The sequence below is a fragment of the Pezoporus wallicus genome, unplaced genomic scaffold (genome assembly GCF_028554395.1).
Source record: "Pezoporus wallicus isolate ANWC-B61680 ecotype Strahan unplaced genomic scaffold, APGP_CSIRO_Pwel_v1 contig_8188, whole genome shotgun sequence".
In the NCBI taxonomy this organism is placed as follows: Eukaryota; Metazoa; Chordata; class Aves; order Psittaciformes; family Psittacidae; genus Pezoporus; species Pezoporus wallicus.
Window position 1 is genome coordinate 2,362,911 of NW_026640104.1, and position 12,069 is coordinate 2,374,979.

Here is a 12,069-nt window from a genome sequence, read left to right on the forward strand (position 1 = left end):
TTTAGCTTTAACATTTAAAGAGTAGGAAGAAGCGGATGAAAGGGAAAACACTGATGAGCTGATGAGCAGGATGGCAGGACCAGAACTGGAGGAAAAGACAAATTAATGGATAACTATGGCAGCCTAGAGAAAAAAACCTCTCAAAGTTATCGCTTGAACTCTGGGAGCTCAACACAATTGTGATCGGATTCAGGTGAAGGGGAGAAGATTGCAAAGCAGCCTTCAGGGAGGAATGTAAAAAGGATAAAGATGAAATGTAAGTGAGTGATTGGGAAAATTACTTTCAGTCTTGGGGTAAGGTCAAAGGACACAGCCCATGTCTCCTCCATTTCAGTACTCACTGCCCTCTCTTATCTAGTGGCATACCACGAAAAGACAGCTATAAAAGCATAGTAAAATAAATGCACCCAAATCTTGCATATCCCATTCATCTTGTTCTGCTTTTGATGTCTGTCAGTGTTTTCCCCATCCGTTTCTCTCCTCTGATCTCTGGTTGCACAGTCTGTGTCATTCAATGAGCACACAAATACTCCAGAAAGAAAGATCAAATAGGAAGACTAATTACCAGCTCCCTCTCCACCAAAAAGGTGTTTCTACTTCATTCATTTGCCACTGTTAGGTTTTTGCACACGTTAATGAATACATGCCATACATGCTCTATCCCTGGTGGTGTTCAAGGCCAGGTTGGACAGAGCCTTGGGTGACATGGTTTAGTGTGAGGTGTCCCTGCCCATGGCAGGGGAGTTGGAACTAGATGATCTTAAGGTCCTTTCCAACCCTAACTATTCTATGATTCTATGATTCGACATGTAAGATGCCCTCCAGTTCCTAATTGGGTTTCATTACACCCTTGAGCACCTTCACATCCCTACACCCAAATTAAACCAATTCCACTTGGCCCTAAAGAAGCAGGGTGAAGTGAAGGGTGAGAGATTGTAAGGCTGAACTGAGGAAGAATAGTCCTTTGGCTTGTGCTTTTTTTCTAGAAAGGAGTAATGGAGATAAATGTTCAGAATAGATCCATTTGGGAAATTTGGAATAACAGAAGTTAAATAAGGTTAAATGCCAAGATTATGGATCTTGAACAGCTTTTACAACAAGAAATCTGCTTTCATTTTCAACATTTAGAACCATGCTAGTCTTTATTGTAAGACATGAGACAGCCTTAGCATGAATCACTGCCTAGCTAATGACCACAGAATCCTCCTTTTTACAGAACATCAGGTTCAAAATCACATAAAAATACAAAAATCAGGAATTTTACCCATCTACAGCTTAATATAAAAGCTGCTGAGAATAAAATGAAGTTTCATTATTAGCAAACTTGGAAGGAAAGAAAATTAAACTTTAACAAAATAGGCGAAAGAGTACTGTTTTTATTATAGATCACATATCCATATAGAAATACTTTTCCTTTTGATGCCTCTCTCTGATCTACACATCTTTGGTATCATGATTGGACTGTAACAAAACTTTCCACTCCATTCATTTATGTCACTCTTTTCACCTGTAAAATACTTTTTATCTTTTCAAATAGCTTACTTGAAGTGTTTGCATCCAGTTATTGTGGGAGTTACTGCATGAGATGAGAAATAAATATTCCTTGAAAAGCACAGAAACACACAAGGAAAAACTGACCCTTTACAAATAGTGATTTAACCAAATTGTGGCCATAATCTCTGGTGTCTTCATTTTCTGCACTGTAAAGGCTATATTATCACAGACAAGCAAACTTGTTATTCAGCCCATGCACATCCTGCAGCCCTATGAGGTCACGATTACCCAATCTTCCTCCCATTTACTTGTAGTTTTATCCTAAGTGAATATTTTTAGGCTAATCAGTATCTGTTAAATCAAAGCAGCAATTCCCTCTCTTATCAGCTCATGTGAGGTTTCACGTTCAGCATTTAACTGCGTGTGTCAGAACCACCAGCTATATTTAACATAAGTCCAGGAATGTGCACCACGTGAACACAGAATATACTGAGAAATGTCTCATAAAATGCATGTAACATTCAGCAACAAAAGCTCAGAACACCGTATGTATCACTCACTGTTAAAAAACAGTTATGAAACATTGCCATTTATAAAAGTTGATGTATTGGCCATCAGAGGGGGTAATGGCATTCAATGGGAAGGAGGAATAGACACAGTAAAAGTCTCCATTGTCATAGGATGTGTTGAGCAGGTGGGAAGTCCAAAGGTATTAGAACTGGCCTGATAATCATAGAATAGTTAGGGTTGGAAAGGACCTTAAGATCATCCAGTTCCAACCCCCCTGCCATGGGCAGGGACACCTCACACTACACCATATCACCCAAGGCTCTGTCCAACCTGGTCTTGACACTGCCAGGGATGGAGCATTCACAACCTCCCTGGGCAACCCATTCCAGTGCCTCACCACCCTCACAGGAAAGAATTTCTTCCTTATATCCAATCTAAACTTCCCCTGGTTAAGTTTTAACCCGTTACCCCTTGTCCTGTCACTACAGTCCCTAATGAAGAGTCCCTCCCCAGCATCCCTATAAGCCCCCTTCAGATACTGGAAGGCTGCTCTGAGGTCTCCACGCAGCCTTCTCTTCTCCAGGCTGAACAGCCCCAAATTGTCAGCCTATCTTCATACAGGAGGTGCTCCAGTCCCCTGATCAAAATGATGTAAGTTATAAATAGTCCCAAGGTTTCATTGAAGGGAGACTTGCCTAAGGCAAATTAGACCAGAAGTTTAGATCGTGTAACATTTAGAGATGCTGTGATGCTTTCAAATTCAAGTGGAAGAATATTTTTGATGTGTGCATCAGTGCTGAGAACTGAGTTTATTCCATGAAAAATATAACAAAAATCAAAAATACGTTATGTCTGTTCAGGTCTTTTTATTTATAGCTTTTGATCTTTGAACTCTTGTAAATATTTTAATAAAAATGGAAAGATTTTGGTTGAAAAATCTTTTTGTTCAAAAGCCATTCTGATAAAAATTTATTTGCAAGGGATTTTTTGCGCAGTATGTGTTGCAGAGAAATTTGAGATAACCAGTGTAGAGCTGGAAACTCAAAGCCCAGGAGCGCTTTGCCAACAACAAAATGAAATCAACCAATTTAATAAATTGCTGGAGCCAAGTGAAGTAAAATGCTGTGCAAAACCAGTGCAACTTGTGAAAAGTCATTCACATAGATGGATGGTCATGCGAAACTGAATCAGAAGGGTACATTGACAGTCAGACAGCTGAGGTACTGCCGTGGACAAATAAAATCGGTAGACCTGGCAACCAGAGAGGACTTGGAATCCACTAACAAAAACATAGAATCATAGAATGGTTTGGGTTGGAAAGGACCTTAAGGAGCATCTAGTTCCAAAATCCAGCTTTGCTCTCTCAAGGACTAGAAGAAAGCACACAAAGGAGGGCTGTCAGCAATGCATGTTAAGGCCACAGCTACCTCTCCCTACCAAGAGAACTAAATTTAGTTCTTAGTTACTGGAGATTTCCACCTACTTCTGTCAGCTCCCTCAAATCCAGACAAATTACAGAACTGCTGCTACAAGTAATATGTTTAAATAACACCTGATAGTCACAGATGCACAGATCTCAAGGATACAGTGGTACAGTTTTTGCATACACAAGAGAAGATGCAGACCTAAGTTAAAGAATGAGCTACCCAGAACTGTGAAACTTTGAATGCAGCCAAACAATTCTCAAAAAGGAAGAAATGATAACAAATCATCACTGTTTGGAAACCGACTTGTAAACCTGGCTGGAGATTTCAGAACATACTGAAAAATACCATCAAACTAGACTCATGGGAACTGTTGTTCCAATTGAAGTGAGGATTTCAATACAACTACACGACATAATTTACCTATCTGCATCTTTTGGTCTCTCCATAGATTGGGATCGAAAGGTTTATAGCAAAAACCCACAGAAATTGAAGAACATTTGTTTCTATGGTCTTGCAGCTGTTCAGAATAAAAAGGCTCCTTATGATGTTTCTCCCAAATGAAATCACTCCAAGTTTTGATATTAACCTGTCCATTCTCTGCAGACTGTAATTTTTCATCAGCAGCTCCTTGCAGTGCAATTAAGTTGGTGTCAGCTTCACCTGGAGACACCACGAGATGAACAATAACATTAGTCCAGTGATAGATCTCAAGGCTTTGTGCTGAGCTGGTGGAATTAGTACAACAAATCGCAAGTGATGGATGTAAATGGTCTGAGGAATCCCAGCCTGGAGCATGTAACTCCCTGTCAATTTACTGAGTGTTTCTGCCTAGGGTTATCCTTTATAGAGTACCAGGCACTTGCAGGATGAGGAGCTGTGGGTGGTTTTCCACCACTGCATGCCCTCAGGTGAGCCTGTCCACTTTTCTGTACCTAAATTTCAGCCTTCATCTTGTCAATTTACTAAGTTATTAACAAGTCCCTTCCTCCTCCACAATCTAAATCAGTGAAGTCCTTTCTTGCATGTGGTTTTCATTACACGTTACATAAATATTCATAACAACTGCTTGCCATTCACTGGTTAGCATAAACTTGTTATAAGACTTTTACTTAGTCTGTTTGGAGGCCAAGATAATGACAGTATAAACAGAAGCACTTTCACAGCAAAAAGATGTGGTACCATTATCTGAATGCTTTCCATTTTCCCTTTCATTAACCTTCCATGATACAAAACTGCTGCTAAGTCACTTTGTGTGATTTACTGGCGAGACAGAAATACACTCCTTTCCAGTCACAAGGAAAAAGAGTTTATATTTGTGTTTTCAGAAAGAAATATTGGGATCCAGACAAGTATGTCTGTGCATCTGGGTGGTTTTCAGTGTTAGGAAATGTTTGTGCAGGGACATTTGCTGCAGAGATTTAACCCTGGCAGAAGGACCAGGCCAAGGATGTTCCCATCAGACTTGCTGGGTTGCCAAAACTGAACCTGTGGTGAATACTGTGGTACCCAGCTGTGGCAGCCCTCATTCTCCTGCACGAATCTGCTGCATTAACTACTGACAACTCCATTTTTTTCTAGTTTCTAGTTTTCTAGTTTCTCTGTCCAACCTGGCCTTGAACACTGCCAGGGATGGAGCATTCACAACCTCCCTGGGCAACCCATTCCAGTGCCTCACCACCCTAACAGGAAAGAATTTCCTCCTTATATCCAATCTAAACTTCCCCTGTTTAAGTTTGAACCCATTACCCCTTGTCCTATCACTACAGTCCCTAGTGAAGAGTCCCTCTCCAGCATCCCTATAGCCCCCTAAAGTAACATGTTTACCAAGCAAGTCTATTCTGGAGCTGATGAAGATTGTTGTTGATTGACCCTTAGCAGCTGCCTGGATGGAAACACAAGTCCAAACATATTTTAAAAGCTCAGGGTAGTTTGGACATAAGCCCTGGCCCTCAGATCTCAGAATTCTTGTTATGGTCTCTTTTAGAACAACCCAGATCTTGGAAATTAAACTCCAGTGGACATCGAGCCACCCTGCCTTTAGCAATGGATCTGTCAACACAGAACGATCTAATCACAGAGTTTGGACCATGGCACACACGTCCCTGACAATCACTTGAAGAGCTACGCTGCAGCTACACTGCAGCTGCTCATACCCACAACCCTTTATACTTCAAGGTGCATGAATGTGGAAAAAAACATGTGATTTGATTTTGGGGAACTCATTGGTGTCTAGACTAAAGCTCTGCAAGTTCCTCTTATCATTATGATGGTTTAGGGCTTTCCCTAACACCCTGTGCCCCATAAAACTGTTTCATCATTTTATAATAGTTCAATATTCCTTAAGTCCAGTTTCTCCTTACTAAGCGTATTAGAGCATCAATATCTTTATAATAACTATTGTTGTCAAGGGGAAAGGACTTGTTCTAATTAAGTCAGTATAAGAGTATTAATCCACTGCATTTACATAAAATTTTAATTTCACATCCATTTGTGTTTAGTTCCTTTTATAGAATTCCCAGTAAGCTAATAACCTATTGTGTGTCCTTTCCTCTCTAGAGAGAAGAAACACCCATCCTTATTGGGGTTACTTTAAAATCTCAATACTGAAAGCATGTATTTTCATGTGGGCAACTGTTTTGGTCTGTTCTGTGGCAACTCTTTATTGAGCCCTACTGGCACTGAAAACTTCAGCAAAACTTGCTTTAAAGGAACCTCCCGGGTGATGAGCAAACAGACTGTCTGCCAGCAAATCTGACACTTCTCACTGTGGTTTGCCCTCTTGCTTTTCCTCAGCTACGCATGGACCTAGAGCCAAGACTGTGATGCATTTTTAAGTTCAAAGCAGCCTCAGGGCTTAGGCTGATTGAAATCAAATGTTGGCTGCTGTCTGCTTGTCCCCAGGAGCTACTCCAGGCTTCATCCTTAGTCAAGGTCCTTTCTGCCCTCCTCCTCTGCCACTGTAAGTCCTCCACAAAGGACAACAGAAACTGTAGAGGGAGCCTGGTACACTGATGTCATGGTTTAAGCCCTGCCAGCAACTAAATGCCACACAGCCACTTGCCTACTCCATGTCCTGCCCTGTTGGGATGGATAGGAACATTAGGAAAAGGCAAAACCACAGGTTGAAATAAGAACAATTTAATAATTCAAATTAATATAATAGAAATAACAACAAAAATAGTACTAATAGGGAATTAAAAAACAAATTAAATAATCAGGAAACACAAGTGATGCACAATACAACCGCTCACCACCCACTAAACGATACCCAGCCTGAACCAAAGAGTGGCTTGGGTCTTCCAGGTAACTCCCCCCAGTTTCTATACTGGGCATGATGTGCTGTGGTATGGAATACCCCTTTGGCTAGTTTAGGTCAGCTGTCCTTTCTCTGCTTCCTTTCAGCTTCTTGTGCTCATCCTGAACGGCAGAATATGAAAGACTGAAAAGTCCTTGATCAGGGTGAGTGCTACTGAGCAACTACTAAACCATTGGTGTGTTACCAGCATTGCTCTCAGATCTACGCCAAAATACAGCACTGCACCAGCTACTGGGAAGGAAAATAACTCCATCCAAGCTGAAACAGGACAACTTTGTAGGCTTGCTTTATGGGCCTTAAGATTGCCCCATCCAAGTTTCATCACTATGAAGCAGAATAAATCCTATTTGTTTTCTTAGAATCTTCTGTATTTTAGTGAGATAAAGCCACACACACAACGTTTGATAGGCAAACTTCTGACGGTATTAGGCTAACACCATCAGCAATTATTTTGCATGCAGACTTTTAAACCAAGATTTTCCCTTAAACCAACTTTTCTTTGGAGTGGATGCTTTCTGTACCCAATTATCTTTTATTAGCTGTGTCATTAACACATTACTGTGAACTGCTGTTCTGTTCACACACAGAGCACCAAGGGGCAGCACATCCCCTTTGCTCAGCACCGCTTAGCGGAGAACAGGCATTTGCAACAGGCCTGTGCTGCCTGAATGGAGGGGGGGTTTGTTAGTTCAGTGTTGATGCTTCAACAAGCACAGTCAATGAGACATTTTTAGAGCTTGTAAGTAATTAGATTAATGAGTTGACTCTCCTCAAACACACGATTTGCAGTAAGCCTTTCTGCTCATTTCTTTATTGAGTGGCACAGTAATGGTATCTATTAAACCTCACTCAACCATCAGGAAATGCAAATATATTCTTGCAGTCGGATGCAGTCAGAAACGCCAGGCACAGTACTGATGCAGTACACACATTTTCTGAGGCAACTACAAAGCTCAAGTTGGTATTAATCAGGAGGAAATAGGACTCTAACAAATGGACAAATTATCTCTTGCTTCAGTAGAGTTCCCTAAGGTATGACGTCCACATAAGGATTGTTTCGTAGCGATTCAGCTAACCCTTTGTCTTTCTAGAGGTGATGAGATAGTCAATACTCAGGGTAAAAATCCTGGTTGCTCTGAATAACCAGCTTGACAAGCAAGAGTTAGAAGACAAGTGCCTTATGCAAAGCACCTGATTTTCCTCATCCCAGCCCAGGAGCTGGAATTTAGGTTATTAGCATGGAAAACTCTGTCAGTGTCCTTCTTTGATTCTCAAACAGCTAGCAGAAGCAAACTAAAAACGACACCTTGAGCTGAAGATAGTCAAAGTAGCACAAAGGTAGTTAGAGCCTTGGAAGAATGGAAGGAAAGAGGATGGGGCTTTGAGCAATCTGGCCTTGTGGAAGGTGTCCCCTGCCCATGGCAAGGGCATTGGAACTAGATGAGCTTTAAGGTCCCTTCCAACCCAAACCGCTCTAGGGTTCTATGAAAGTGTGGAAAGTGAGATTAAGGTTGGGGGCACTTGTTTTAGAGGAAACCAATAAAATTAAATGCTGCACATCACTGGGGTCATGGATAGCATCCCTAAATATAATTATTTAAAATATAAAATTTGTAGGAGCTGTTTGAGCTGCGCATGTCACCCCAGAAAGAAGCATATCATGTAGTGTAGCAGCATGGGGGAGACAAATATGCCACTAACATAAGGTTAGGACAAGCAGCTTTGGAAAAGGCATGAGCAGTTAAGATTCAACAGAAATGCTCTTGAACCAGAAATACAGCAGCTACTGGTATCAGAATTGATACCCGTCTTAATGCTTCAATGGTAAGCTGGGTGCTTGTGCTAATAGCTCACTGTCATTGACCTAAGCACACAGAAATAGCAATGATAGATGTGACTGTCACATACATTTAGTTCAGCCAGTCGTTTGGGAAGCCCCCAGGAGCACAGCTCTCCCAGCAGATATGGCAGGGGTGAGCCTTGCAGAAGAGCTGGGCTGAGCCAGCAGCACTGTCCTCCAGGCACTGGCTGGGCTGGGAAGGGTACTGGGAGCTGGAAGGGCTCTTACAGAACGGATGCTGGGAGCAATGGAGCTGACAGAGGGAACATGCACAGTTTGGTTTGGGAGTCACTGCTTTGCAGGACTGAGACAGGATACATCAAAAAATAGGTGACTTGTGTTCATAAGTGGTAGTAGGATAGGTTATCCAAAGCTGTCCAATGGCTGCATGAAGTTGCTTGTCCAAACACACATCTAGCATAGTAAGTGATGTCAGGGGGGTTGGAACTAGATATCGTAAGGTCCTTTCCAATCTTAACTATTCTATGACTATGATTCTGTGTCAGTTGCAATCACCAACGTGGACATAGAAAATGCTAAGTTGGGTTTTTCAATTCAATTAAGTCTCAGAAACACAGACTTCAAGAAGCAGGTGCAGCTGCACTGCAGGCATCATAACCATATCAGAGTCTGTTACCTAACTACAGTGTTGCTAATACAAAAACCCACAGATCAGTACAAAATGAGGTGATATTAGCAAATACTTATAGGCACCAACTTTCTATATGTCATGAATCTTGGGTTTTATGAAGGTTATTTTCAGGAAAATTGCAGCAATAAAGATAAATCCTTAAAGGGTTGTGCCCTAAGCCACGTGAAGGAGAGCTGACAACTCCTAGAGGGATTCTTGCTGGGAAACAGTTATCAGTGACAACTTGCTCACTGCATTAACAAGTTGACTGTTATCAGTTTAAGAGATACTCAAAACTTTACAAAGTCTTCAGTGCCAGAGAACTGATGGGATGAGGACACATGCCACATTGGAAATGGTTTTTCTTACCCTAGCTCAAGAGCCAAAACTCACTTAATTTCTTTTTGCTTTTACTACCTAAAATATATGCATATATTTTATGTGTGTTACTGCGCTAATACTTCTGATTATAAAGAAAAAAAAGACCCCAAAAAAACATTCTGTCTTAGTAGGTAAAAATATGTAGGAAAAGTTGCAATAAAAATTCTTCCTGATAGCTTTGGCAGCAGATGTTTGGAATATTAAATGTGTATTTGTCAGTCAGAAAATAGTGTGGCTGAGGGGGAGGAAAGGGGTGAAAAGTTTAAGCCTGCAATAATAAATCCATGAACTGTATTCATTATCCTTGTTTTTTCCAGTAAGTCCTGAAGATGTAACCTTACTTCTATTGCAAACTGATGAAAAGGAAATAATTCCAAGCTAAGGAACTTCTCTGAAATTTCTCCTTTGGACCATTTTGCCTGTCATAGCCAGAGTCCGAATTCTAAATCCAGAGGTTGTTTCCTGGTTGCAAGTTTAATCACCTACTTATATAGATGAATAGACTTCAAATAGGAAAAAATATGACTTTCCCATTAATCTGAGATTTAATTAGAGCATAGATGTATGAGATCTGATGTATGGTCTTCACCTAGTGATGATACTACTACATGTATGTAATAATAAGAAAGGATTAGGAATACAACTCTTCACTTAGGGAAGCCGTATCTTATTCTCAGTTTGATTATTACTGTCTCAGACTTTCAGGTGCCAGTTCTTGTTCCAAGCTTTGATTTCACTTTAGAGATGTTACCTTCAGTGGAACAGGTTTTAGGACCTTCAGTCAGGGGCTAAACACTGGCCCCGACCCCATTTTTTTAAGCCTGTGGTCATGTAAATCTATTTCTCACAACACGGAGGTAGGTGTCAATATGAAGTGTGCTAAATTCATGCTGCCTCTAGTAACAAAGCTTTTCCTGTCAGCTTTCTGCAAAGGTACATAACTGCAACTAAGCTGTCACTTAATCTGCTCTGGAATGCAAGAGCTGCACTATTATAGTGATTGATATGGGATCGATGATTAAAATTCATTAGTAAAGACAAACGTAGGTTATTTAGCCAACTTTCCCTGTAGCTGATCCATAGTCTTCGTGGGGTATTTCCAGATTTATCCCTTGGTGGATTTAAAATTAATTATATCATTTATAATGGATAATTCGTGGCAAATTAACGTAGAGAAAATAAGGCGTTCATACATAAACTGCTGTTAAAAACTCACAGGGTACAGAAGTACCATTCAGGAAGCCAGATTTTAGAGCTCCTGCCAAGGCTCATCTGATGCTATTTGTTGATTAAGAGACAGAACCCTTGCACACAGAGGACATCTGCAGCCAGTCTGCAGTGCTGAGGGCTGGGGGTGCAGGCAGTGCAGCTCTTCAACTCTATGTTCTGCAGGGGTCTTTGATTTTGCAAACTCTTTTTTCTACAGAGACACAGGAATGATCTATTTTAATTGCATCATTAAGGCTTTTACTGAATATTAGAACTTGCATAAGCAGGCTACAAAATTTGCTGCCACATGGATATCTGTTGGTTAACGAATAACTTTGTTTTAAAGGAGCAACATTCTCTTTAAAAGGAGCTGCTCTGATGGACATGTGCAAAGAACTATTGATGTTAACTAGTAGGGTTAGCTGGAAGAATGGAACACGCAAGGTTCTATGAAATTTAATATACAAGCTAAAAATAAATTAGACATGCATAAGCTACAAACAGCAGATCCTTATAAAACTACCTAGAGAGGTTTCCTGAGTAGAATATCAAAGGCATGAAGTGATGAGCTGAGGAAGCAAATGCTTCTTCCCAGGAAATCCAAACTCTATTTTATGATTAACATTAGCTGATAAATGTTCTCACCTTTAATAGTTATTTGCATATGCAAATAGTTATTTGCTTATTGATAATATCTTCCATCCCTTAAACACAAGGTAAACAGTGATTTACCTTGGAGAAACAATGTAGCTTATGAGCCAATGCAGTGTTTTCTATCATGACTAAATATGGATGAATGTAATTCTTAATAGGACATAATAGGATATAGATGTACAACAATAATACATATGTAAGGTTATACAGACAAGCATCATAGAAAGGTCAGAAGGATAGATACTTCCCAGAATAAATTACTACCAAATTGGATGGTCACCCAAGGACTGTTGTTGAATTGCAGTAGACTTTTTCAAGATGTGCAAGGGCATCTTTTGAACACCTTGAACATTGTTTTGAACCTTTGGATACAGGACTAAAAAGAACTGATTTACTTGGCTGTAATAAGGCAAAACTCCTTGTCCCTCCTTGCTCTTTGTTCCTTGCAAAACCCTTGTTTTTCAGAGCTTGTACGAACCTGAAGCAAAACTCTAGAACTGGGGGTTATTGCTATGTGAGTAAAAATAAAACGGCTTATTTTAGGATCAAAAGGTCATAAATAGTGATGGATTTGGCCTACTGTTTGAGAAATAAAACGTTCCACAGC